Genomic DNA, 12,458 nt, shown 5'->3' with positions numbered 1-12,458 from the left:
ATCCCTTGGAGTCATCCACACATCACCAGGGAGATTTTCACCCTGATGTCATGTCCTACATAGCAAGGAGGGCTATGATTTGACTTGCAGAGTTGGGCTTAGAGACAGTGAGGCCGCATGTGAGCGACAAAAGAGGTCCTCCAGAGGTCACTCTTGGGCATACCTATAGGTAGGCTAAGCTTCTCCACTGCCTACTTAAGCTTCACAAGAGTAAGCCTCAAAATGAGGGACCTGGCCTATTGATTTGGGTGTCCGTAAGTTTGACATAGTATCAGGGGATTTCCTGATGGTAACGTTTGATAGTTCCCTATTTTTTCTCCCATCCCTCAAGGGACTTGGCCACTACTTTTTTTTTTAATTGATGAACCAGAACAACATACAAACACGAATATTTTTGACATACAAACATTCCATATATGGTGTACAATCAGTGGCTCACAGTATCATCACACAATACTATTCATCACTGTGATCATTTTTTAGAACATTTGCATCAGTCGAAAAAGAAAGAAAAAGAAAAAACTCAAACATACGTACCCCTTACCCCTCCCTCTCATTGACCATTAGTATTTCCATCTACCCAATGTATTTTAACCTTTGTTCCCCCTCTTTTTCTATACCCCTTACTACTCCTTTTCATTGATCACTAGTATTTCAATCTACTCAATTTATCTTAACATTTGTTCCCGTATTATTTATTTATTTTTAATCCATATATTTTACTCATCTGTCCATACTGTAGATAAAAGGAGCATCGGACACGAGGTTTTCACGATCACACAGTCACATTGCAAAAGCTGTATCATTATACATTCATCTTCAAGAAACATGGCTATTGGAACACAGCTCTACAGTTTCAGTCACTTCCCTCTAGCCTCTCTAATACACCTTAAACTAAAGAAGGGGATATTTATATAATGTATAAGAATAACCTCCAGGACAACCTCTTGATGCTGTTGAAATCTCTCAGTCACTGACACTTTATTTTGTCTCATTTCTCTCTTCCCCCTTTTGAATGAGAGGTTTTCTTAATTTGTTGATACTGAGATCCAGCTCATTCTAGGATTTCTGTCCCACATTGCCAGGGAGGTTTACACCCCTGGGAGTCATGTCCTAGGTAGAGAGGGGAAGGTCAGTGAGTTTGCTTGCCATGTTGGCTGAGAGAGAAATAGGCCACATCTGAGTAACAAAAAGAGGTTCTCTGGGGGTGACTCTTAATGCCTCATTTTAAGTAGGCTTAACCTATCCTTTGTGGGGATAAGTTTCATATGAATAAACCCCAAGATTGAGGGCTCAGCCTATTGATTTGGTTGCCCCCACTGCTTTTGAGAATATCAGGAATTCTCCAAATGGGGAAGTTGAGTTTTCCCCCTTTCTCACCATTCTCCCAAAGGGACTTTGCAAATACTTCTTTATTTACTGTTGAAATCACTCTGGGATTCATCGGGGCATCACACTGGACAAACCTACAAAACCTCAGGCCCTATTCAAGGTTCCATATACTTAATGGTGTTCAATTGACCTGTCCATATAAGTTATATTAGGAAATAAACTATTCAAAATATAAATTTTGTACCAAATAAACATATTTTGCTTTATTCTCACACGGAAGTTGAAGTTTTAAAACATGAATGGCCATCGATTTTCACCACCCTGCTATATTGACATTCCTTTGTTCTTCCTCATGCAAAAACATTTTTTAATTTCTGCATTTAGTCACTATCATTGTACACTCTAGGCGTTCCTAGATTATACCATCTCAGTCTTTATTGTCTATCTTTGTCTGGGTCATATATGCCCCCAGCCCTCCTCCCATCATTCTCACATTCAGCTTCATTCAGTGTACTTACATTATTGTGCTGTAATCAGGTAGTATTGTACCATCCATTTCTGAAGTTTTACAGTCAGTCCTTTTGCACAATTTGTATCACTTCAGCTCGAATTACCCAATATCTACCCTGTTTCTATCTCCTGATGACCCCTGATCCTATCTGAAATTCTCCAAGTTCATTCAATGTTAGTTCATATCAGTGAGACCATCTACTACTTGTCCTTTTGTTTCTGGCTCATCTCACTCAGAGATGATGATGTCCTCAGGGTCCATCCATGTTATTACATGCTTCATGACTTTATTCTCTCTTACAACTGTGTAATATTCCACCATCTGTATATACCATAACTTGTTCAGTTACTCGTCTGTTGATGGACATTGGACTGTTTCCATCTCTTTGGCCAATACTTTTTTTATTAGTAATTTTTTAATTAAAAAAATATAACAGCGAACAAACACAAACATTCGTAGCATATCATTCCATTCTACATATATAATCAGTAATTCACAATATCATCACATAATTGCATGTTCATCATCATGATCATCTTAGAACATTTGCATCAATTCAGAAAAAGAAATAAAAAGAAAACAGAAAAAAATTCCCATATACCATACTCCTTACCCCTCCCTTTCATTGATCCACTAGCATTTCAATTTCTAAATTTAACATTTGTTCTCCCTATTATTTATTTTTATTCTGTGTGTTTTATTCATCTGTTGATAAGGTAGATAAAACGGGCATCAGACCTAAGGTTTTCACAATCACAGACTCACATTGTGAAAGCTATATCATTGCTGCGTATATTCGTAACTGTCTCCTCTTATCTGCCTTAACATGCCCTGACATGTCCCAACATCTCTTAATCTTGCAGGCCCTGCCAATCTAGTCCTCTGCCTAGAAACTCCTGAGCATATATCATACTAACCTTTCACCCCTTCCTCATTGGACCATGTGCACTCCTCACCTCACCGCTCATTATAATACTTACATTACTTCACTTTTGTTTAACACACCCCCTAACCAATCCACATACTACACGACACCATACCAGCTGCCCATCAAAGTTTCTCCACCCCCGTTAACTCCCCCTCACCAACCCTTTATATTCCATGTGTTTCCTCCTGTCGGGAGCCTAGCCTGTAAGCCTTGCCAGCCAGCTAGGTCCCGCGAGCCACCTATGCAATAAACTACTGCTATTATTCTTTAGTCTCGGTTTATTGTGCTCGCGCGCCCTCCAGACCTTCGAGCCCCGTGGTCTTGGCTGACGCCGCTCTCCAGCCAAACCACATCCGAGGACGAGACCCCAGTGCGGTCGGGCTAGGCAAGCCCGGACACCGCATATCATCATCCAATCAATTTCAAGAAACATGGCTACTGGAACACAGCTCTACATTTTCAGGCAGTTCCCTCCAGCCTCTTCATTACATCTTAACTAACAAGGTTATATCTGTTTAATGTGTAAGAATAACCTCCAGGATTACCTCCTGACTCTGGAATCTCTCAGTCATTAACATTTTATTTTGTCTCATTTTGCTCTTCCCCCTTTTGGTCAAGATAAGATTTTCTCAATCCCTTGATGCTGAGTCCCAGCTCATTCTAGGATTTTGTCCCACATTGCCAGGAAGATCCACACCCCTAGGAGTCATGTCCCACTTGGACAGGGGGAGGGTGATGAGTTTGCTTGTTGTGTTGGCTGGAGAGAGATGGCCAATACTTTTTGATTATTTGCTTAATACACTCTAGGATGTATCCAGGCATTACATTAGGCTATACAGCATTAAAGGATCTCTTATTCTACGCTCCCTGTGTTTCAGTTGTTCAAATGAGTTATACAGATAGTTTGAGTTAGATTATGTGTTACAGAAAATTTCGATTCCAAACTAAATGAACTTTTCTTTGATCTCAAAAAGTATGTATGCTTCTAAAATATAGATGTGTCTTTCTCACTTTCCTGTATTCTGAATTACTTTAACCACAACCTGTCAGCTTCAATCTTATCTCTAAGTATCAGGTTTTATATATATATATAAAACAGCCTCTCGAAATCCAGAAATAATAATTACCGCTTTGGACTAAGTGCATCTGCCTTAAAACTTACAGTCGAGGCCCCTGTTTTTTTTTTTTTTAATTTTTTATTAATTAAAAAAAATTACAAGAAACACAAACATTCCCAACACATACACTCAGCAATTCACAATATCATCACATAGTTGCATATTCATCGTCATGATCATTTCCCGGAACATTAGCATCAATTCAGAAAAAGAAATAAAAAGACAACAGAAAAATATAACAGAGAAAAGAAAAAAAAATTTTACATGCCATACCCCTTACTGATCCCTTTCATTGATCACTAGCATTTCAAACTAAATCTATTTTAACATTTGTTCCCCCTATTATTTATTTTTATTCCATATGTTCCTCTCATCTGTTGACAAGGTAGATAAAAGCAGTATCAGACACAAGGTTTTCACAATCACACAGTCACATTGTGAAAGCTATATCATTATACAGTCATCATCAAGAAACATGGCTACTGGAACACAGGTCTACATTTTCAGGCAGTTCCCTCCAGCCTCTCCATTACATCTTGGATAACAAGGTGATATCTACTTAATACATAAGAATAACTTCCAGGATAACCTCTCGACTCTGTTTGAAATCTCTCAGCCATTGACACTTTGTCTCATTTCACTCTTCCCCCTTTTGGTCGAGAAGGTTTTCTCAATTCCTTGATGCTGGGTCTCAGCTCATTATAGAGTTTTTCTCAATCCCTTGATGCTGAATCTCAGCTCATTCTGGGATTTCTGTCCCATGTTGCTAGGAAGATCTACACCACTGGTGGTCATGTCCCACATAGACAGGGGGAGGGTGGTGAGTCTGCTTGCTGTGTTGGCTGGAGAGAGAGGCCATATCTGAGCAACAAAAGAGGTTCTCTTGGGGGTGATTCTTGGGCTTAATTTTAAGTTGGCTTGACCTATCCCCTGTGGGGTTAAGTTTCATATGAACAAACCCCAAGACTGGGGGCTCCCCCTATTGCTTTGGTTGTCCACACTGCTTGTGAGAATACCAGGAATTCTCCACTTGGGGAGGTTGAGTTTTCCCCCTTTCTTACCTTCCCCCAAGAGGTCTTTGCAAATACTTTTTTATTCACTGTTCAAATAACTCTGGGATTTATCGATGCATCCCCTAAATTTTGGTATCTTGTGTTTCCATTTTCATTTGCCTCGAGATATTTACTGATATCTCTTATAATTTCTTCCTTAACCTACAGGTTGTATGAGAGTGTGTTGTTTAGCCATCAGATATTTGTGAATTTTCTGATCCTCTGCTTGTTATTGATTGCCAACTTTATTCCATTATCATCCTTGAAAGTATTTTGTATGATTTCAATCTTTTAAAATTTATTGAGACTTGCTTTGTGACCCAGCATATGGTCTATCCTTGAGAATGATCCATGAGCACTTGAGAAAATTTATGTCCTGCTGTTGTAGGGTATAATGTTCTGTACCCGTCTGTTAAGTCTAGTTCATTTATTGTATTATTCAAAGTCTCTGTTTCTTTATTGATCCTCTGTCCAGATGTCTTATCCATTGATGAAAGCAGGGTATTTAAGTCTCCAACTATTTTGGTAGAGGTGTCTGTTTCTCCTTTCAGTTCTGTTAGTGGTTGCATCATGTATTTTGGAGCACTCTGGCTCAGCACATAAATATTTATGATTGTTATGTCTTCTTGTTGAATTGTTGCTTTTATTGATACATAATGTCCTTTGTCTCTTTTAATTTTATTGTTTTGAAGTCTAATTTGTCAGATATTAGTATGGCTACTCTGTTCTTTTTTGATTGTTGTTTGCATGAAATATCTTTTCCCACCCTTGCACATTCAACCAATTTTTTTTCAACCTATTTTTAGCCTTAGGTCTAACAGGAGTTTCCTGTACACAGCTTATAGAAGGGTCCTATCTTTTAATCCATTCTGCTAGTTTGTGTCTTTTGATTGGGGGATTTAATCCATTAACATTCAGTTTTATTACTGTAAAGGCAGTACTTCTACCATTTTATCTTTTGAATTTTATATGTCATACCTAATCTTTTTTTTCTCTTTTTACTTTTATTGGTAGTCTCCATTTCTACACTCTTCTCCAGACATCTCTCTCCTGCCTTTTTTCTCTACCTGTAGCTCTCCCTTTGCTATTTCTTACAGAACCAGTCTCTTAGTCACAAATTCTCTCAGTGATTATCTGAAAACATTTTTAATTTTCCCCTCATTTTTGAAGGACAGTTTTGCTTGGTATAGAATTCTTGTTTGGCAGTTTTTCTCTTTTATAATCTTAAATATATTATACTGCTCCCTTCTTGCCTCTGGTTTCTGCTGAGAATCCCACATGTAGTCTTATTGAGCTTCCCTTGTATGTCATGGATTGCTTTTCTCTTGTTGCTTTCAAAATACTCCCTTTGTCTTTGACATTTGACAGTCTGATTAGTAAATGTCATGGAGTATGTCCATTTGGGTCTATTCTGTGTTGGGGTATGCTGCTCTTATTGGATCTGTAATTTTATGTCTTTCCTTAAAGATGGAAAATTTTCAATGATTATTTGCTCCATTAGTCTTTCTCCTCCTTTACCCTTCTCTTCTCCTTCTGGGACACCCACAATATTTACATTTGTGTGCTTCAGTTTTTCATTTACTTCCCTGAGACCCTACTCATATTTTTCCCTTGTTTTCCTGATATTTTCTTTTGTGTGTTGGATATCAGATGTCCCGTCCTCTAGCTTACTAATCCTTTCTTCTGCCTCTTCAGATCTTTTGTTGTAGTTTCCATTGGTTTTTTTAAATCTCTTCTGTTGTACCTTTCATTTCCATAAGTTCTGATTTGTTTTTTCAGATTTTCGAGTTCTTTTACTTTGCCCCTTGTCTTCTTTATATCCTCCCTCAACTCATTGATTTTATTTTTGATGAGATTTTTTTCATGTCTGTTCGAACATCCTGAATTAGTTGTTTCTCATTTGAAGTGTTGATTTCTTCCTTTGACTGGGCTGTATCTTCGATTTTCCTAATATTATTTTTTGTTGACGTCTAGTCATTTGATTTCTTTAATTAGTTTATTCTGGAGGTCGTTTTCATTCTTTTATGAAGGGTTTTCTTGCTGGATGGCTTTGTTCTTTCTCTGTTCTCTGACATTCAGTGCAACTTTTTCTAGACCTGTAGCATAGGTACAGTCTAAGTGATCAGAATTTTTTCAGTTGTGAGGAGCAAGTGGGATGGAAGGAGAGAAGAATTTGGATTTCGGCAGGTTGAGTCTGAAGTGCTGAGGGACAAACAAGCAGAAATGTCCAGTCTGAGTTGGGCAACTGGGTCTGGAGCTCAGGAGGATCAGGGCACATGTCTGCACTGGGGGTCAACCTGGGAGTGCCTGTGCCCAGAAAGAGCAGGAGGGTGCCAAGGGAGCCTCTTGGGGGCCCTCCCCTCATGCAGTGGATGAGGAAAGGGGAGACCCAGAGGGCTGCCTGCTGCAGGGTGTGGGGGGCTCCAGGAAGGAGATGCAATGGCATCAGAGTGATCACAGGGCTTGGTGGCCACTAGAAGCGTCTGTACCTTCAAACAGGATGAAGAGGAGATGGAAGAGGTAGCCAATTAGAAGCTTGCTCTGCAGAAGGCCAAAGAAGTGGCTGAAGTCAGCCCCATGTCTGCCGCCAATCTCTCCATTGCCACGTAAGACTCTGAGGTGGGGGTGGGAGAGGGGCTGCCACAGCATCCCAGGCCTGGGTCCTCACCAGGGCACCGCTTCTGGAGGTTTCCATAGAGGTCCCCAGCCTTAGCTGTAGCTTGTGAGGACATGGCCCTTCCCCAGGAGCTGTGAACCCTGAGGTGGCTGTGGGAAGAGGGGAGCCATTGAGCAAAGGGTAGGCCAGGGCCTGCTGTGTCAGTCTTTTGGCTGGGCAGCCTCAGGGTAGTCAAGGCCCCTGCAGCTGCCCCTGGTGGCATGAAGCTGAGGCAGGGAGTCTGCTTTAGACAAGCTCTCAGGGGACTGTAGGTGGTGTCTTGGCAGCCTGACAGTCTTGCTACAGCTTCCAAAGATGTCTCTGCACGGTTCCAGTGTTGGGTCAGAGGCCACAGGAAGACAGGTGACGGGCAGCCCCCTGACCAGGAAAGGTGGGGGCAGGCAGGGGCTTCCATGGGACAGAACCCAGGTTTCGGTGCTCAGCAGAGCCCAGCCACACTGTAGTCACTTTCCTTTAGGTGTTCAGGGTTTCCCTGGGCCGAGTGCCACAGAGGGCTGGGGCAGATGATCCCAGGGAAGACAACGTGTGGAAGGAGGCAGGGGACTCTGGCGTGGCCTGGCTGTGGTGCACCTCCAGGGCACAGAGCCTGGTCTGCTCACAGAGGTGCTACACCTGGGCAGGCGCTAAGGCCCCTGCCAGCATCATGAGCACTCTGTGCTCATCGGCCCCACCCTGTAGCCGGCCACCCTCTCTATATAGAGTGCCTAGACCATGAGTGACTTTTGTGCCAGGAGCGTGTGTGCAGTATGTGTGCACTGAGTGTGTGTGATGGCATGTGGGGGTCTGTGGGGGTCTAGGACTTGTATGTCCTTGGCATGTGCTGAGAACGTGTGTCTGTGTGGTGGCCAGTTCTTGCCTATTTTCAGGGGGGTGTTTGCAGGGCCCATAGCCCTGTCTCCAGGCCAAACAAGTGGTTCCTAGGGTAGGCCAGGCATGGGAGGGGCTACAGGAGAGTTGACCTGGTGGGCCTGCGGGTGGGCTCATGGCTTTGTGGTGTTGTCCAGGTGCTTAGTTGGTCAGTTTGAGTCTATGGTTGGTTGGTTATTTCGTCACTTCAATTTGGCCAACTGCCCCTGGGGTTGCACTGATCTCAGGATGCCCCACGTTAACCCCAGTCCCTTAAGCACTGAAAGCCAGGGTGGTGGCCTGTGACAGGAGAGGGCAGGCCCATGAGTGTGATTTGTTCAGCCCCATGTGAGCCATGGGGGCCCTGCTGCTGGCCTTGTCCTGGGGTGTGTCCACTTCCCTGTGGCCTGTTGTCCTGAGAAGAGAAGCTGTGGCCCCAGTCCTGAGCTGGCTGGACATTTTGCTGTCCTGTGGAAGGGGGTCTGGCCTTCTCCCCACCCTCCTCAAGAGGCATCAGCCATGGGCTTTGTGACCTGCTCGGGTCTATCATGGAGATGCACTTCTCCTCTCCTGGAGTGGGCTCCTGGGAACTGTAGATGCTCTGCAGCCAGTGTCAGAATCCCAGGGGCTCATCAGAGACACTGCTCTCCGCACAGGAAAGTGCCCCTGCTGTGCCCCCCACCCAGGGCCAGCTGTGGGTCGCTGAGGCTCTGCCTGGAACGTGACTTTAAGGTGCCCTTCTCTGTAGCCAGTTGCAGCAGGCCACTGCCCAGTGTGGACTGCTCTGATCTCCAGCCCCCAGGAGTGTGATGGGAGACCTCCCAGGGTGCAGCCCATGCTGCCTGCCCTCCCCCCACCCTTCTCCCTATTCCCTTCCTTGCCTGCTCTCCTGGTGACTCATGCTGTCTGGGGCCTGCCATGCCCAGGCCTGTCCCCTGCCCATGAGGGTGAGCTGCCCTCTGTCCTCACCCTGAGCCCATGCCCCTAGATGCACCATGAGCTGTGTGAGATGAGCACTTTCAGCGTTGCGAGGACCTCTGGCTCCTTGTCGTTATGAGAGGACCCAGCCGAGCTCTGTGAGTGTGCGGGAGACGGGGTCCGTGTGGGAATCCCGCTTGTGTTGGCCGAGGTCGCGGCCCCTGCTTTGCCTAAACCTGCCCTTGGCTTGCAGCCACCAAGGCACATGGGAAGAGCATAGGCTCGACGTGTCTTCCCGGCTCTCACTGTGTCAACACCCCAACCTCTGTGCACATTCACACACGCTGACAACTTGTACACAAACACATGTATTTTCACACACTTGCATGCACATATGCTTCACAGTGCTCACATACACTCACACATGCACACACTCACATCCTCACATGTACTTTCTTATATCCTCACATCCACAGCCCACTTCACACACAAACATGCACACATGTACCCACAACACACTCATACCCATACATACCTTCTTAAACCCACACAAGCTACATGGTCATTCACATGCATGATACTCATACACACTCACATGCCTTCTCACACTCAGTATGCCCTCACACATAACTCTTATACACTTTGCTTCACATACACACTTGCACATACACAGCACACCTGCACATACATAGCACACTTGCACTCACATATACCCTCTCATACACTCACACTCACATCCACACAAACACTCACACACATGCCTGTTTGCGCTCAGGGCCTATGGACAGGGGAGCTGCTTCTAGCTCCTTACAGATACACGTGGACTTCAACCTTGAGAAGGAGCGACTTGAAATGGAACTGGTCCTTTCTCAGGGGTGCAGAATTGTAGTAAAATGACTGTAGAGGGACCCTCAGCTTTTCTTGGTTTGGAAAAGCTTCCAGAAAGTCATGTGGAAATGGCTGGAGTCACACCCAAAGGGAAAGTGGGTCTGCAAGAGCCTCTTTTCCCCTGGGAAGTGTCAGAGGGAGCTAGAAGCAGCTGAGTCTACACTCTGGGGAGCAGGGAGGTGGGGAGAGGGCACTCTACCAGGAGGCAGGTGGGCCAGGCAGCCAGGCTAGCAAAACCCCTCAGGTAAGAACCCACACACTATCCTGCCTGGCCCCCAGACTGGGCTTCTCTGTTCTGTACAGACTTGCGAGGCACTGCCCTTTCGACATAGTCTCCCACACCCCTGAGGCCCAGACTTCTCTAAGAAAGGGCCAGGGTCGGTGCTCATTAGCCTCGGAGGGGCCAGCTGGAGGCCCAGCTCATCCCAGCCCTCTGCAGGTCACCTGTGGCCTCCTTGGGCTGTGGCTCTGCCTTGTTGACCGGTGTGGCCAGGCCGGGCTAGACCACACATCTCCGTCAGGTACTTGTCTTCCCTTTCACCTGAACCTGGCTCTATGACTGCCTCACTGAGGGGCCCTGAGCACATATCCCCTCTGTAGGCTCAGTCCCCTGCTCTGTAAAATGGGGACAGCAGCAGTGCCTGAGGCTCAGGGTTGCTGCGAGGGTTGGGTGAAGGGAGGTGCAGGGAGCTGAGGCCTTGTGCCAGTTGGGAGAGTTCCTCACTAGGCTGAAGGCTGTGATGCTGGCCAAAAGGGGGGCATGGGCTGGGGTCGCCTACCTGGGTGACTTATTCAATAGGAGCCAGATGCCAAAGGCTTCCCTTGGCTACTGGGGCTGTGGAGGCCACATGGGGTGGGGAAGGGGGTAAGGGCCTTTACTAGCCTGGAAGTGGGGCTGACCCGGTGTTGCTGGCTCTATGTGGGTCACAGAAGGGGGACGTCAGTGGCCAAGAGGGGCACATCCATGTCCCTATCCCCCCCCCAGTCTGAACTCTGGGCTCCTGAAAGTGGTGGCTGCCAGGCAGTGCTGAGTGCCCTGGTACACCACGTACCTTGCGTCGGCTCCGCTGGGACTGGCTGTCCCGGCTTCCTTCACATCAGGACGTATCTCTCCTCTGATCCCCTCACAAATGCCTTCCTGCTTCTGGCTTGTGGCTTTTTTCCTGGGGGGGGTGGATATGGGGGAGTGCCTTTTGGAGAAATGGCTGCGTCTTTGGGCCCTTCCACTCACGTCCCCCTGGCAGGCTGGGAAAGTGCTGCTGCCTCCTGCCTCTCCATCATTCTGCCCCATTTGAATGGTGCTTTCCCTCCTTCCCCCCTTTTGTCTTTTCTGGGCTGAGGGTGCGAGTCCTGGAAGCCAGTCTGTGCCATCTTGCTGGTGCCTGCTATCCCCACAGCCTGCACCCACCGAGGCAGGCAGTCAGTCTGGGGGGTGTGAGGGACTCCACGAAGGGCATTCGAAAGCTGGTTCCCCAGAGCTCTGGGTGGGCCTCTCTAGATCTTCTTCTGCCTCGACTCTGAGGAGGGGTCTTGAGCGCTCCTGCTGCCCCTTCTCCCTCCTTCCCTGGCACCACCCTCCATCCATTGCTGTGTGTCCATCTGTGGCTTTCTCTACGCTAGGCAGAGCGGCGGGGCAGCCGGCAGGCACAGGTGCCCGTTGCTCACCGGTCATCCTCCCCACAGCTGGCAGCAGAACTCGGCCAAGGCGCGCTCTGTGTGGAAACAGTGCGCCAGCCAGCTACGGCTGCAGAACATGCGCGCCAGCTGCGAGGCCTCTACAGCGAGCTGGACCCTGAGGAGCGGCTGCTCTTGGCCACCACGCTCCACCTGCGGCCCGACATGAAGACGCACCTAGACCGGCCCCTGCTGGTGGAGCCGGTCCGCGACGGCCCGCGCGCTCCCACGGGGGGCATGGCCCGGCCTGGTGCCGATGGCTCCGACACTGCTGAGCCCGCCCGGCCGCCGTGCACCCCGGCAGACCCGCCCCGCAGGCACCACCGCCACCACGACAAGGACAAGGCCCCGACCCCCGCGGCGGGGGAGCAGGAGCGGAGCGAAGGGCCCAGGGCGGAGGGCGGGGAGCCCGGTGTCCGGGAGGAGCGGCCTCGGCCGCGCTGCAGCCACAGCAAGGAGGCCGAGGGCTCCCGCGACAGCAGGGGTGAGCGCGCGCGTGGCTCGGGACCGGGCC

The sequence above is a fragment of the Tamandua tetradactyla genome, unplaced genomic scaffold (assembly GCF_023851605.1).
Source record: "Tamandua tetradactyla isolate mTamTet1 unplaced genomic scaffold, mTamTet1.pri scaffold_156_ctg1, whole genome shotgun sequence".
Lineage (NCBI taxonomy): Eukaryota > Metazoa > Chordata > Mammalia > Pilosa > Myrmecophagidae > Tamandua > Tamandua tetradactyla.
Note: the sequence above shows the minus strand (reverse complement) of the source record.